This window comes from Procambarus clarkii, chromosome 32, assembly GCF_040958095.1.
Source record: "Procambarus clarkii isolate CNS0578487 chromosome 32, FALCON_Pclarkii_2.0, whole genome shotgun sequence".
Classification (NCBI taxonomy): domain Eukaryota; kingdom Metazoa; phylum Arthropoda; class Malacostraca; order Decapoda; family Cambaridae; genus Procambarus; species Procambarus clarkii.
The window spans coordinates 21,938,991-21,953,757 of record NC_091181.1 but is presented as its reverse complement, the minus strand read 5'-3'; the positions used below and the strand labels follow the sequence as shown (position 1 = coordinate 21,953,757).

Below are 14,767 nucleotides of genomic sequence, written 5' to 3'. Positions count from 1 at the left end.
AAAACATAGAAAAGACCTACTATATCTTATTTGGAAACAAATCAACAAATGCAATTCAGCTTCAGATAGATAATGTAAACATTAGCAATAAAAATGATGGAAAGTTTCTTAGCCTATACTTAGACAAGAGACTCAACTTCCGCACCCATATACAACACATAACTAAAAAGGTTTCTAAAACAGTTGGTATACTGTTTAAGATCAGATATTATGTACCCTACTCTGCTCTCCTCTCACTCTATTATGCACTTATCTATCCCTATCATTCTTATGGCGTTTGTGCTTGGGGTTCAACCTCTGCAAACTACCTCAAGCCCATCATCATCCAGTAAAAATCTGCTATCAGGACAATAAATAACTCTACCTTCAGACAACACACAGCTCCCTTGTTCAAATCCTTAAACATGCTAAACAAATTCACTCCATACATTCTCCTGTGTAAATTACGTTTATAAAGCCCTTTTTCTAACTGCAAACCCTGTTCTGAAACTCTTCCTGGACAGATGTAATAGAACACATGGCCACGTCCCCACCAGACATAAATATCTCTTTGATATCCCCAGAGTCAAACTTAATCTATGTAAACACTCTATGTAAATAAAGGGACCTAGTCTATGGAACTCACTCCCTTATAATGATTTGAAAAGCTGTCCAACTTCTGCCATATTCAAAAATAAAACCAAAAAGTACCTGTAGTACTTTTTAAGTACGAGGGAGTAATGCGCAAAGCGTCCCTCACCTGTGACGTCACAGCGTCACCTGACGCCATATCAACACATCGGCCATTTTGTCGTCAGTTCAGTCATGGCGAGGACTAACCCTTCATGCAAACTGCACCTACTATCAAGAAGAAGAAGATTTTGTGTTCCACCGATAGTATTATCGTAAGTAAGCACTTATATTTTATATTTTATTAAATTAATTGATTCTATTTTTCTGTAATAAAGGTCCAAAGGGTTGTTAAGGAACAAGGGTGTAGCGATACCGACGCTCAGTGCGCTCAACTCACACCAAAGTATCACCTGTGTAGCTTCTGTAATTAGTGTTAATTAGTTATGCTATAAGATAATGAAGCGAGTATAAGATTAACTCGCTACAAGGGTACTGTGTTGGGAGGTGAGGGCTGTTACTGGTGTCTGTGGGGATGTGAGGACTTGTACCAACCACTATCACCACCAGTACCTTGTCTTGCATCCTGCTTAGTATTCCTATTGAGATATGAAGTATTATTGCATTCATATAATTATTCATTCATTGTCATTACTATTTTTATGGGCTATGTTCTGTTACCCTAATGCTTTTTACCCCTGGGCATGTCCATTTACTCTCCAGCCCTTCACAAGCCACTGCTGCACCCCCTCCATGCCCATACTTACTGTGCTTATTCTTACAGGACTGCACTGCATTATGTGGTGCTCACTGCCTGGACACCTTGATACATGCATTATAGGGTTCTGGTAGTTGTTCTACTCACCAAGCCCTTCCAAGGCCAGGCTTGACATGTGAGAGCTTGGTCCAACAGGCTGTTGCTTGGACAGGCCCCTCAGGCCCACATATCCACCACAGCCTTGTTTGTCCGGCACTTCAAAATCAAATGTTTATTTACGTAAGGTACATACATATTTTTAGGTAAGGTACTCTTTATTTGGGTAAATTTATCTTCGTAGTATTTAGCTTTGGCTCGTCTAATTATCTTGGATGGCAATAACGAGTAATTCTTTGAGAATTCTTTGGAGACAATTCCTAACCTATACTTCTCCCAACCTATACTTCTTCTCAAGGTCATCTTCACTTCTTGAAGATGTTCAGGTTTTCTCTTGAAGATGTCGACGGTTGTTCCAGCAATACTGTATTTCTTTTATTGCTGAAAACCTGTTTTCAGCCATAAAAAAATAATCCTGAATCCAGAAAAAAATCCCTTTTGTATCGTCTGGAAATTTTCAAATATTGCAGATCAAACCTGAGTCTAAATTATTTGTATATATTATGAATTACAGAGGTCCCAGGACAGGGTTTTTAGGCACTCCACTTACATTTTCCCACTCTGACTTAACCCCCATTTATACAAACTCAGTCTTATCTTTTAGCTAATAATTTATTGTACACACCATACTCAGCCTGTGTAGGGTAGTTTATTGTGCATGTGTAGTATATATATTTGTGTAGTATATTTGGTATATTTAATGCCTCTAACCTCTCCTCATAGTTCTTGTCCTTCAGTTCTGGGAGCCACTTAGTAGCATGTCTTTGCACCTTTTCCAGTTTGTTTATGTGCTTCTTAAGATATGGGCACCATACAACCGCTGCATATTCCAACTTTGGTCTAACAAAAGTCGTGAACAATTTCTTGAGTATTTCGCCATCCATGCATTTAAAAGCTCTGAATATTATCCTTTACCTGCAATTGGTTGTTGCTGTATTTATAGAATATGATTTGTTCTACTTTACATTTGTTTGTTCCTTTTTTTCAAAATTTCTTTCTGCCTCTCTCCTCACTGCCGTGTAGTTGTTTCTCTTTGTATTACTGGTATGTTTGGGGGTTTGGCCTCTTCGTATATTGATTCCATTTTTGTGTCTTTTGGTCTCTGTCCGTCTTGAAATTTCAGTTGAACAAATCCTGTTTCCTAGTTCTGCATCTTTGTTTTGGTATAAATGTTTTTGTTCCTTTATCATATATTTCACAAAATTGACATACTGTGCATTAATTCATCTCAATTACTTCCTTTCCTAACAGCAAGCCTTTCCAGTAAAATTCTTTGAATTCTTTTCTGACTTCTGGCCTAATGTTTGTTTTATCCTAGTGTGTATGATGCCTAGCGTGTGTCTGGTGCCTGTTGTGTTAAACCGAAGATAAATGCATAAGTATAGGTCAGTAATTTCTCCAGCTTTGAAAGGGGCTTTCATTATGCAGCAGTATTCCACTCTAGAGAGCACTAGCGTCTTGAAAACTATCATCATCGGTATAGCATCTCTAGTGTGAAAAGTTCTTGTTATCTATCCTGTCATTTTTCTTGCAGTTGTGACGGCTACTTTATTGTGTTCTTTAAATGTAAGGCCTTCTGACATCAGTACACCCAAATCCTTTACGTTGCTTTTCCGTTCAATGTTATGATTTGACTGAGTTTTGTAAGTGGTTTCCGTTTTTATATTTTTTATTTTTTCCGTAGCGCATGAGCTGAAACTTATGTTCGTTAATCACCATGTTATTTTCTGTAGCCCATAGAAAGACCTGATTTACATCTGATTGGAGGTTTGCCGTGTCCTCTATGTTGCCTACTCTCGTGAAGATTCTAGTGTCATCTGCAAAGGATGATCAAGTACTATAGGTTGTGTCCTTGTCTATGTCCGATATGAGGATGAGAAAAAGTATTGGAGCAAGCACAGTACGCTTGGGGACTGAGCTCTTTACGGTTGATGGTCCAGATTTTATTTTGTTGACTACTACACATTGGGTTCTATTAGTCAGGAAGTTGTATATCCATCTGCCTATTTTTCCGGTAATTCCTTTTGAACGCATTTTATGTGCAATAACACAATGGTCACATTTGTCAAAGGCTTTTTTTTGTCAAAGCGTTTTGTTTGTCTTCCATGGCATCTAGTGCCATGTCAGAGTGGTCCAGCAACTGTGATAGGCAAGAGCGCCCTGTTCTGAAACCATGTTGTCTGGGGTTATGGAGATGCTGTGATTCCATGTATTTTGTGATCTTACTTCTTAGCATTCTCTCAAAGATTTTTATGATGTGCGATGTTAGTGCTATCGGTCTGTAGTTTTTTGCCTCTGCCTTATTTCCTCCTTTATGGGGCGGTGCTATCTCTGCGATTTTTAGTATGTCAGGGACAATGCCAGTATCTTGGCTTTGTCTCCAAAGAATGTGAAGGGCCTGCGATAACGTTTTTTACAGTTCTTGATGAATATAGAGTTCCAAGAGTCAGGGCCTGGTGCAGAGTGCATAGGCATACTGTCTATGGCTTCTTCAAAATCCAGTGGGGATAGGATCACATCTGATTTATGATTTGATGTTGGTATCATATCCATGAAAAATTCATTTGGGTTATCAATCAGATGGATGGAGAGCTACACTCGTGGTGTCCCATTTTCCCAGCACTCTTTGTCATATAATGCTTTGAAACTTTTGACGGATTTGGCCTCCACCACCTTCTCACCTAACATGTTCCAACCGTTTACCATTCTGTTTGCAAAAGTGAATTGTCTTACATTTCTTCGGCATCTTTGTTTAGTTCGTTTAAATCTATAACCTCTTGTTCTTGAAATTCCAGGTCTCGGGAAATCTTCCCTATCAAGTTTATCAATTCCTGTTACTGTTTTGTACGTAGTGATCATATCTCCTCTTTTCCTTCTGTCTTCTAGTTTGGAATATTTAATGCCTCTAATGTCTCCTCATAAATCCTGCCCTTCAGTTTTGGTATGAATGTTTGTGTGCCTTCATCGTATATTTTGCAAAATATGGAATACATCTCATTTACTTTACTTTAAGAATATGGTTCGATCAATTAAAAACCCTCTTGTTCAAATTGCAAAGAGACTGAAAGAGATGCAGCATGCTCAATGGATTATATTTTAGTGATTATTATTAGGATTATATATTAGTGAATCATATTAGTGATTCAATTATTATGGTCATAAAACAATAAACAAATAGTTTTGGTGTTATTACACTCTATTCACAGGTTATATATAAGTATCTGCATGTTTTGTTCACCATTACAAACCACTAAGTTGGTTTGATTTTTGTTGAGATTGTTATTTATGATAAGATTCCTTACGTTATCTGAGAATGAAGCTATGTCGGTATTGGGAAATCTATAGATGGCACTTATAGTCAAGGAGGATTTAAGGGATTTACTGGAGAACTTGGCAAAGGTATATTCACAATAGTCGTCTCTATTACTAATGAGACTATTGCAGATGAAGGTATCTTTGTAAGATATTGCTATGCCACCTCCTTTTTTTATTAGGCCTGCAGTTGTGAATGGCTTTATTATCACCTTCATTGTATTATCACCTGACCTAATGCGGGTATAAAATCAACTAATATATATATATATATATATATATATATATATATATATATATATATATATATATATATATATATATATATATATATATATATATATATTCAAAATTCGTCAGTGTACTACATTTTTGTTGTTGCTTTTAGGTGATGCTTTTAACCAGTGTACGTGGGTCTGATTGTGCAACCACAGTTCGAAGAATAATGAAGATATGAACAAACGGCCTGTGGTCACTATACAGTCTGGAAGGGCAAAAGAAGAAATTGGCATTTCTACAAAAACAAGAACTATATAATGTTATTTTAAGTAAGTAACCAAAAAATTAAATAATTTTTTTAAAGTTTAAAATTCACTTAAAAATGTAAATTTTAAGTTAAAAAATTTTAACCAAAAAACTTGATATTTTTCATATTTGGAACCATTCCATAATCCCAAGCATAAATGATTATATTTCTATCACTTGCTCTTAAGATTGTTTCATTTAATAGAGGTTGTTCATAATTGTTCTCTGCTGCTAATAGAACTGACTGACTTAGCTATAGGAAAATGTAAAATTAATTGGTTTATTCATTACAGTATTTTGCAGTTTATTTCATGATCCTGTGCTTAATACTTGCATAAATAGTAGATTACAAAATGCATTTTTATATCATTAGTATTGAATAATAATAATGCAAATAATTGACTTATAAATGATGTACAATTAATTGGTAGGTGATATTATATTATTAATATTTTTTCATTCTTGCAAAGCCTTAACAAAGTCATTAACATGTTAATATAAACTTGATCACCTTCCACTTATTTTCTCATGTGCTACCTACATGTACAAAACCTTATTCCTAAATGCATATTTTGTTCTGAAACTTGTCCTTTATATGTTGTGTATCACCATCTCTGGAGAGTTTTATCTGATTGATGTATAAATTACTTTTAATTTTACAGAATATTATTGTTATACTGAATTTATTATTATATAAATAACTTAATTTTACAGAATCATCTATCAACGCACATCCACAAGTTGAGGAGGAGGATGTGACCTTCCAGATGTCTGAAGTACTGAAACAGGCACCAAACAGGCCTGGTGGATCTAGGTACAAGGTAAAATAATTTAATTTTTTTTTTTTTTTTTTTTTTTACTAATTGTCCGATATATATATATATATATATATATATATATATATATATATATATATATATATAATGTGTCGTACCTAGTAGCCAGAACGCACATCTCAGCCTACTATGCAAGGCCCGATTTGCCTAATAAGCCAAGTTTTCTTGAATTAATGTTTTTTCGACTACCTAACCTAACATTTTCAGCTACCTAACCTAACCTATAAAGATAGGTTAGGTTCGGTCATATATCTCTATTAATTTTAACTCCAATAAAAAAAGAATTGACCTCATACATCATACATAATGAAATGGATAGCTTTATCATTTCATAAGAAAAAAAATAGAGAAAATATATTAATTCATGAAAACTTGGCTTATTAGGCAAATCGGGCCTTGCATAGTAGGCTGAAAAGTGCGTTCTGGCGACTAGGTACGATATATATATATATATATATATATATATATATATATATATATATATATATATATATATATATATATATATATATATAATATGTATGTGTGTGTGTAATTACCTAAGTGTAGTTAAAGGATGAGACCGTCTTCCCAGTACTCTTTGTCATATAACGCTTTGAAACTACTGACAGTCTTGGTCTCCACCACCTTCTCACCTAACTTGTTCCAACCGTCTACCACTCTATTTGCGAAAGTGAATTTTCTTATATTTCTTTAGCATCTGTGTTAAGCTAGTTTCAATCTATGACCTCCTGTTCTTGAAGTTCCAGGTCTCAGGAAATCTTCCCTGTCGATTTTATCAATTCCTGTTACTATTTTGTATGTAGTGATCATATCACCTCTTCTGTCTTTTAGTTTTGGCATATTTAATGCCTCTAACGTCTCCTCGTAGCTCTTGCCCTTCAGTTCTGGGAGCCACTTAGTAGCATGTCTTTGCACCTTTTCCAGTTTGTTGATGTGCTTCTTAAGATATGGGCCAACTTCTGTTGTTGGGCACCACACAACAGCTGCATATTCTAGCTTTGGCGTAACAAAAGTCATGAACAATTTCTTTAGTATATCACCATCCATGTATTTAAACGCAATTCTAAAGTTAGAAAGCGTAGCATAGGCTCCTCGCACAATATTCTTTATGTGGTCCTCAGGTGATGGTTTTCTATCTAGAACCACTCCTAGATCTCTTTCTTTATCAGAATTCTTTAAAGATTTCTCACATAATGTATAGGTTGTGTGGGGTCTATGTTCTCCTGTTCCACATTCCATAACATGGCATTTATTAACATTAAATTCCATTTGCCAAGTGGTGCTCCATATACTTATTTTATCCAGGTTTTCTTGAAGGGCATGACAATCATCTAAATTTCTTATCCTTCCTATTATCTTAGCATCATCAGCAAACATGTTCATGTAATTCTGTATACCAACTGGTAGATCATTTATGTAGACAATAAACATCACTGGTGCAAGAACTGAACCCTGTGGTACTCCACTTGTGACATTTCTCCAGTCCGATACATTGCCTCTGATTACTGCCCTCATTTTTCTATGTCAGAAAATTTTTCATCCATATTAGAAGCTTACCTGTCACCCCTCCAATATTTTCCAGTTTCCAGAACAACCTCTCTATGTGGAACTGTCGAATGCCTTTTTTAGGTCCAGATAGATGCAGTCAACCCAACCATCTCTTTCCTGTAATATATCTGTTGCTCGATCATAGAAACTGAGTAAATTCGATACACAGGATCTTCCAAATCGAAAACCATACTGTCTGTCTGAAATTATATCATTTCTCTCCAGGTGTTCTACCCATTTAGTTTTAATTATTTTTTCCAATATTCCAATTCCAATTTTTTCCAATAATGTGTGTGTGTGTATGTATATTTGTGTTGTTGAATATGACCGAAAGTCAGTCTTTCTGCCCCTCTCCTTACTGCTATTGTTGTTTCTCGCATCTTTGTATTGCTTGTATGTTTGGGCAATTTTTCCCCTTTTCCTAGTTCTGCATCTCTGCTTTAGTATAAATTTTGTTGTGCCATTATCATATATTTCACAAAACTTGACATACATCTCATTTACTTCATGTCTTAACAGCAAGTGTTTGTCAAATTCCTTAAGGAAATATCTGAGTTCCCCATAATGACCTCTCCACAAGTCAGGTTTTTCAACTGCTTCAAGCTCATTTTCTTCCAGATTATAATGCATTGCATACTTTATTCCCAAAAAGACATGGTCACTTTTACCCAAGTGACCATGTCACTTGGGTAAAAGGAGGGAGGTACCAAAGGAGGGAGGTACTGAATGATAAATATATCTTTCTCTTTCCTGGTAAATATAATATCCAGCATGGAGGGAACATCCCCTTCCCTCATCCTCGTAGCTTGTTTAACATGTAGAAACATGAATGTTTACAGGGTGAGGTTTACGAAATTATATATATATATATATATAATTGGTCTCTGGTCTATATATATATATATATATATATATATATATATATATATATATATATATATATATATATATATATATATATATATATATATATATATATATAAGTTTGTGTGTGTGTAATTTATATAAATAAATAATTAAATATTAATTTTGTTAATATCTTTTCAGGGAAAACTTGCAAGTACAATTCGTATACAAGAGGGGCAACAAGAGCCAGAGGATGTCTACTAAGAAAATATATAAGTCTTTATCCTCACACTCTTGATATATGGTCTTCTCTGGTCTCTTTATTTTCTCTCCTCACAAATGTCCCTTTTTTTATTTCTTTTACGTTTCTCTCCTGTTTTTCTTGTCCTTTAATCTCTCCTTTCCTCCTCTCTTCTAACACCTCTCGTTTCCTGTCTCTTCTAGCTTCTCTCTTCCTTTACTTTTTATATTTGTGGTATTCATTTATGTCATTTTTATCTTGTATATTTTTCTTGTATCTTTTTCTTATCTTGTGTTTCTCTTCCCCTTCTCTTCAATGATTTCTCATTTCTCTCCTCTCTCTGTTGTTTCTGTTCTGTCTTCTCTCTCCTTGCCTTAATTTTGTTCTGTCTCCTCTTTTGTTGTGTGTGTGTCTTTCTGTCTCTGTCTGTCTCTCTCTCTCTCTCTGGCTCTCTTGCTCTCTCTCTCTCTCTCTGGCTCTCTCTCTCTCTGGCTCTCTCTCTGGCTCTCTCTCTCTCTGGCTCTCTCTCTCTCTCTGGCTCTCTCTCTCTCTCTCTGGCTCTCTCTCTCTCTCTCTGGCTCTCTCTCTCTCTCTCTCTCTCTCTGGCTCTCTCTCTCTCTCTCTCTCTGGCTCTCTCTCTCTCTCTCTCTCTGGCTCTCTCTCTCTCTCTCTGGCTCTCTCTCTCTCTCTGGCTCTCTCTCTCTCTGGCTCTCTCTCTCTCTCTGGCTCTCTCTCTCTCTCTCTCTCTCTCTCTCTCTCTCTCTCTCTGGCTCTCTCTCTCTCTCTCTCTGGCTCTCTCTCTCTCTCTCTCTGGCTCTCTCTCTCTCTCTGGCTCTCTCTCTCTGGCTCTCTCTCTCTCTCTCTCTGGCTCTCTCTCTCTCTCTCTCTCTGGCTCTCTCTCTCTCTCTCTCTCTCTCCCTCTCTCTCTCTCTCTGGCTCTCTCTCTCTCTGGCTCTCTCTCTCTCTGGCTCTCTCTCTCTCTCTCTGGCTCTCTCTCTCTCTGGCTCTCTCTCTCTCTCTCTGGCTCTCTCTCTCTCTCTCTGGCTCTCTCTCTCTGGCTCTGTCTCTCTCTCTCTCTCTCTGGCTCTCTCTCTCTGGCTCTGTCTCTCTCTCTCTGGCTCTCTCGCTCTCTCTGGCTCTCTCGCTCTCTCGCTCTCTGGCTCTTTCGCTCTCTCTGGCTCTTTCGCTCTCTCTGGCTCTTTCGCTCTCTCTGGCTCTTTCGCTCTCTCTGGCTCTTTCGCTCTCTCTGGCTCTCGCTCTCTCTGGCTCTCTCTCTCTCTGGCTCTCTCTCTCTCACTCTCTGGCTCTCTCTCTCTCTGGCTCTCTCTCTCTCTCTGACTCACTCTCTCTCTGGCTCACGCTCTCTCTCTCTGGCGCTCTCTCTCTGGCTCTCGCTCTCTCTGGCTCTCATATTTCATTTGATTTAAAAATGTCTGAGATTTTTTACTTAATCTAAGTTATATTGCATGGTGCTAATATGAATATTATACATGACTGTTTTTTCTTTTCTTTCTCTTTCTCCCTTTCTTTCTTTCTCTTTCTTTCCTTCTCTCTCTTTTTCTTTCTCTTTCTACATGAATATTATACTTGACTGTGTTTACATTCACTTGTAGATTTTTATTTTTAGTTAATTAGTCCTAAACTTTTGATTAATAGATTTTTATTATTAGTCATAGAAAAACTATAGTGTTATATGTATACTCGGAAAATTTTACTTGTTTTAGTTTTAAGTAACAATAACTGCTTATAACGTCAGACTGATCTCAGCATGACATGAATCACAGGCTGCTTGATCACAAAATCTATTGTGTTCACATATTGCATATATAGATTTTTAAATTTTTACTTTTATATTGTTATAGATATAGTCTATATATTTCGAGCTATTACATATATTTTGTTGTATTACTCATTCTTAATTAAATAAATATAATATTTTAATTCTCTTTTTGTACCCTATTTATTTGTAATTTACACATACATATATAGGATGTCCATTTCTATCTCAGATATGTCTTCTTTCTTTCTCTCCCTTTCTATTTCAGATATGAATTACAAAATTATTATACCCTAATTTACCCTAAACGCTTTAATGTAGGTAATTAAAAGATCATAAAAAAGTTTTTAGAAATGTTAATTATATACGTTCTAAGGTTGTATATAAAAGTTCTCAAAAAACCTTTTCTAAACGTAATTATAAACGTGCTGAAAACAATGAAATGTCGTTTTTAGGATGTTTTAAAAACATGAAAATGTTTGCTGGGAAGTAGTAAGATCACAAAATACATGGAATCATAGCATCTCCATAACCCCGGACAACATGGTTTCAGAACAGGGTGCTCTTGCCTGTTGCAGTTGCTGGACCACTATGATATGGCATTAGATACTATGGAAGACAAACAAAACGCTGATGTAATTTACACAGATTTCGCAAAAGCTTTTGATAAATGTGACCATGGTGTTATTGCACACAAAATGCGTTCAAAAGGAATTACCGAAAAAATAGGCAGATGGGTCTACAATTTCCTGACCAACAGAACCCAATGTGTAATAGTCAACAAAATAAAATCCAGCCCATCAACCGTGAAGAGCTCAGTCCCCCAGGGTACTGTGCTTGCTCCAGTACTTTTTCTCGTCCTCATATCGGACATAGACAAGAACACAACCTATAGCACTGTATCATCCTTTGCAGATGACACTAGGATCTTCATGAGAGTAGGCAACATAGAGGACACGGCAAACCTCCAGTCAGATGTAGATCAGGTCTTTCTATGGGCTACAGAAAATAATATGGTGTTTAACGAAGATAAGTTCCAGCTCATGCGCTATGGAAAAAATGAAAATATAAAAACGGAAACCACGTACAAAACTCAGGCAAATCATAACATAGAACGAAAAGGCAATGTAAAGGATCTGGGTGTTTTCATTGCGGAAGACCTTACCTTTAAAGAACACAATAAAGTAGCCGTCACAACTGCAAGAAAAATGGCAGGTTGGATAACAAGAACTTTTCACACTAGAGATGCTATACCGATGATACTTTTCAAAACGCTTGTGCTCTCTAGAGTGGAGTACTGCAGCACAATGACAGCCCCTTTCAAAGCTGGAGAAATTGCTGACCTGGAGAGCGTGCAGAGATCCTTTACTGCTAGAATCCACTCAGTAAAACATCTAAACTATTGGGACCGACTAAAGAGCCTAAAACTGTATTCCCTTGAGCGCAGGCGGGAGAAGTACATAATAATTTACACGTGGATAATATTAGAGGGGCTGGTCCCAAACCTGCACACAGAAATAACATCACATGAGACCAGAAGACATGGCAGGATGTGCAGAATACCCCTGTTGAAAAGCAGAGGTGCAACAGGTATTCTGAGAGAGAACTATCAACATCAGAGGCCCGAGACTGTTCAACACGCTTCCACTACACATAAGGGGCATAACTGGCCGACCCCTCACAGTATTCAAGAGAGAACTGGATAAGCACCTCCAAAGGATACCTGATCAACCAGGCTGTGACTCATACGTCAGGCTGCGAGCAGCCGCGTCCAACAGCCTGGTTGATCAGTCCGGCATCCAGGAGGCCTGGTCGACGACCGGGCCGCGGGGACGCTAAGCCCCGGAAGCACCTCAAGGTAACCCCCAGATGATGTAGAACACCTCCTACAGGCAGCTAAGTACATGGAGTCCAAGCATGTCATAACACATCCAAAGTAACCAACTCAAATCAACTCATTCCATCTCAAACAAAATTCAAAACAATCCTCTCCGGCTGTGAGTACCATTGCCTGCTGCCCACCTCTGCCTGCCTCCCCACTGCCTGACGCAAGTTTCAGCCACAACATATACTCCAGTCCATTCTCAACCTATCATGTCTCCCAAAAACAAGACTGCGTAGGGAAATAAGAGCAACAAAGCCCCTTACAAGGCATCCATTCCGAAAAACACTGACAGCCATCGTATTTCTCCCTCTGGAAGCTTTGGGGTCCGTGGTGGCGGTGCTGCTCTCCCCTCTACCCCATCACTGAGCCAGGGAGCTGTGTCCTGTCAAGCGTCTCCTATTTCCATTCTTACATCCCACATAACGAAATTCAAGCGTGCTTCTGGTCCCTCACTGGATTTCCCTAACTGGGCCGAGAATCAGTGGTTCAAAAAGTTGTGCCTAGTCCTTGAGACTCAAAATATGATCATCCAGAGTCTTCAAGCTGGGAATCAAGTGAACTGCACGAACCTTCATCAACAACAACAACAAAAAATTCTCCTCCGCAAGGATATTAGAAACTATAAGGCTAGCCAAGATCAACTCCAGCATGACTTACAAATACAGTACAAAGAAATACAAATACAAATATTTATTCAGGTAAAATACATACATACAGGGTGAGATACAAAAGTTGATGGATTTATAGATAGAGCTAGTACATACAATGCCTAAAGCCACTATTACGCAAAGCATTTCGGGCAGGAAAAACACTAAGACTAAAACTTAATACCAATTGAGATTAATTTATAAATTGTGTTGAGAAAAACTAAGAAACAAAAATGAAAAAAAAGGGGGGGGGGGGGGGGGGGGGGGAAATATGGCAGAAAAAAAGCAAAAATAAAATTTGGTCAACAAACAGCATTGCTTAAAATTGTAGACATGGGTTGACATTTAGGGGTGAGTTAGGTTACATTGAGTTAATTAGGTAGCACTTAGTTTTTATCTTAAACTGGTTGGGAGGGGTACAGTCTTTAACACAATTGGGAAGGTCATTCCACATTCGAAGTCCCTTGATTTGTAAAGCATTTCTAGTTTGACTAAGTCGTACTCTTGTAATATCAAATAGGTATTTGTTTCTGGTGTGGTGCTCATGGGATCTGTAACAACCTTCTAGGAAGCTTTTAAGGTCCGGATTGACATTACAGTTCAGTGTTTTATATATATAAAATACACATGAGAGGATGTGTAGTGACTTAATATCTAACATATTCAGAGATTTGAGTAAGGGTACCGAGTGATGTTTGGGGCCAGAGTTAGATAGAGTTAGATATTGTCCTAATAGCTGCTTTGTGTTGAGTAATGAAGGTGAAAATTGTTTCGAAATAGCTCAGGATCTCTTAAAAAACAAATTGCAGCTCAATCTAAACAAAACTGACGTTATTGCTGCCTACAGAGTAGGCAAAAAGAATCCATCAGGTCTAAATCAACGGAAAATTCGCCTGAAGCTGTCTTCCCAGTTCACGAAATCCAATCTAGTCCGGACAGCTGCATCCCTACGGAAGGGATTATACATCAACGAGTGCTTGACCAGGAACAGACAGCAAATCCTCTACCGCCTGCGTCAAATCCGGCAACAAAACCCAGATGCTATTCATCAGTGCTTCGTTAGAGATGGTCTGATAAAGGTGAGAAAAACCGCAGAGGGCAAAATGTTTACTATTACTAGAGAAGAAAACCTCAACACTTTCCTCTCCCAATGTGGTTTGTCTCACCTTATCACTCCCAATGAATTAACTTAATTAACCCCCTGTCAACTAGTGGGGCTAGGTATCCTAAGTCTCCTTGGTTCATTTTCTGACTTAATTTTTAACTTACTCTTACCTAGTCATTTACCGAAATTATTTAATTGAGTTATTAAGTAGTTCTTCAGGTCTTTTTAATTATACAGTCATTACTGAACTATCTATAGTTATTAATCATTAGCTTAAATTTGCCTATGTTTATTATTCAACATTTCTTTGATTTCATTTATTACCTAGGTTGCCTAGCCTTGCCATGCTCCCTTACTCCATTGTACCCCTGGCTTTGCCTGCATCTCAAATTGCAAATTGTTACTTACAGTGTACCTGTGAGTACTCGTAAGCAATCTACCTCATTTTTGCTCAATTTTTTTTTTTTTTTTTTTTTTTGTATTGCTTAGTCTTGCTTATATTTTTTGTTTTGTATTTCCATATCTTGTGTTTTGTATAGTCCATGTTTACATGTTTTTT

At 37.3% G+C, this 14,767-nt stretch overlaps 1 long non-coding RNA gene across 1 annotated transcript; it reads left to right on the top strand.

Annotated features, from left to right (window-relative positions):
- The first annotated feature begins 781 nt into the window (after positions 1-781).
- On the top strand, positions 782-9,311 carry LOC138370414 (uncharacterized). The gene is made up of 3 exons (XR_011230135.1): positions 782-884; positions 6,035-6,141; positions 8,755-9,311. It is a non-coding gene; the product is annotated as an uncharacterized lncRNA (long non-coding RNA).
- The last annotated feature ends 5,456 nt before the right edge of the window (positions 9,312-14,767 follow it).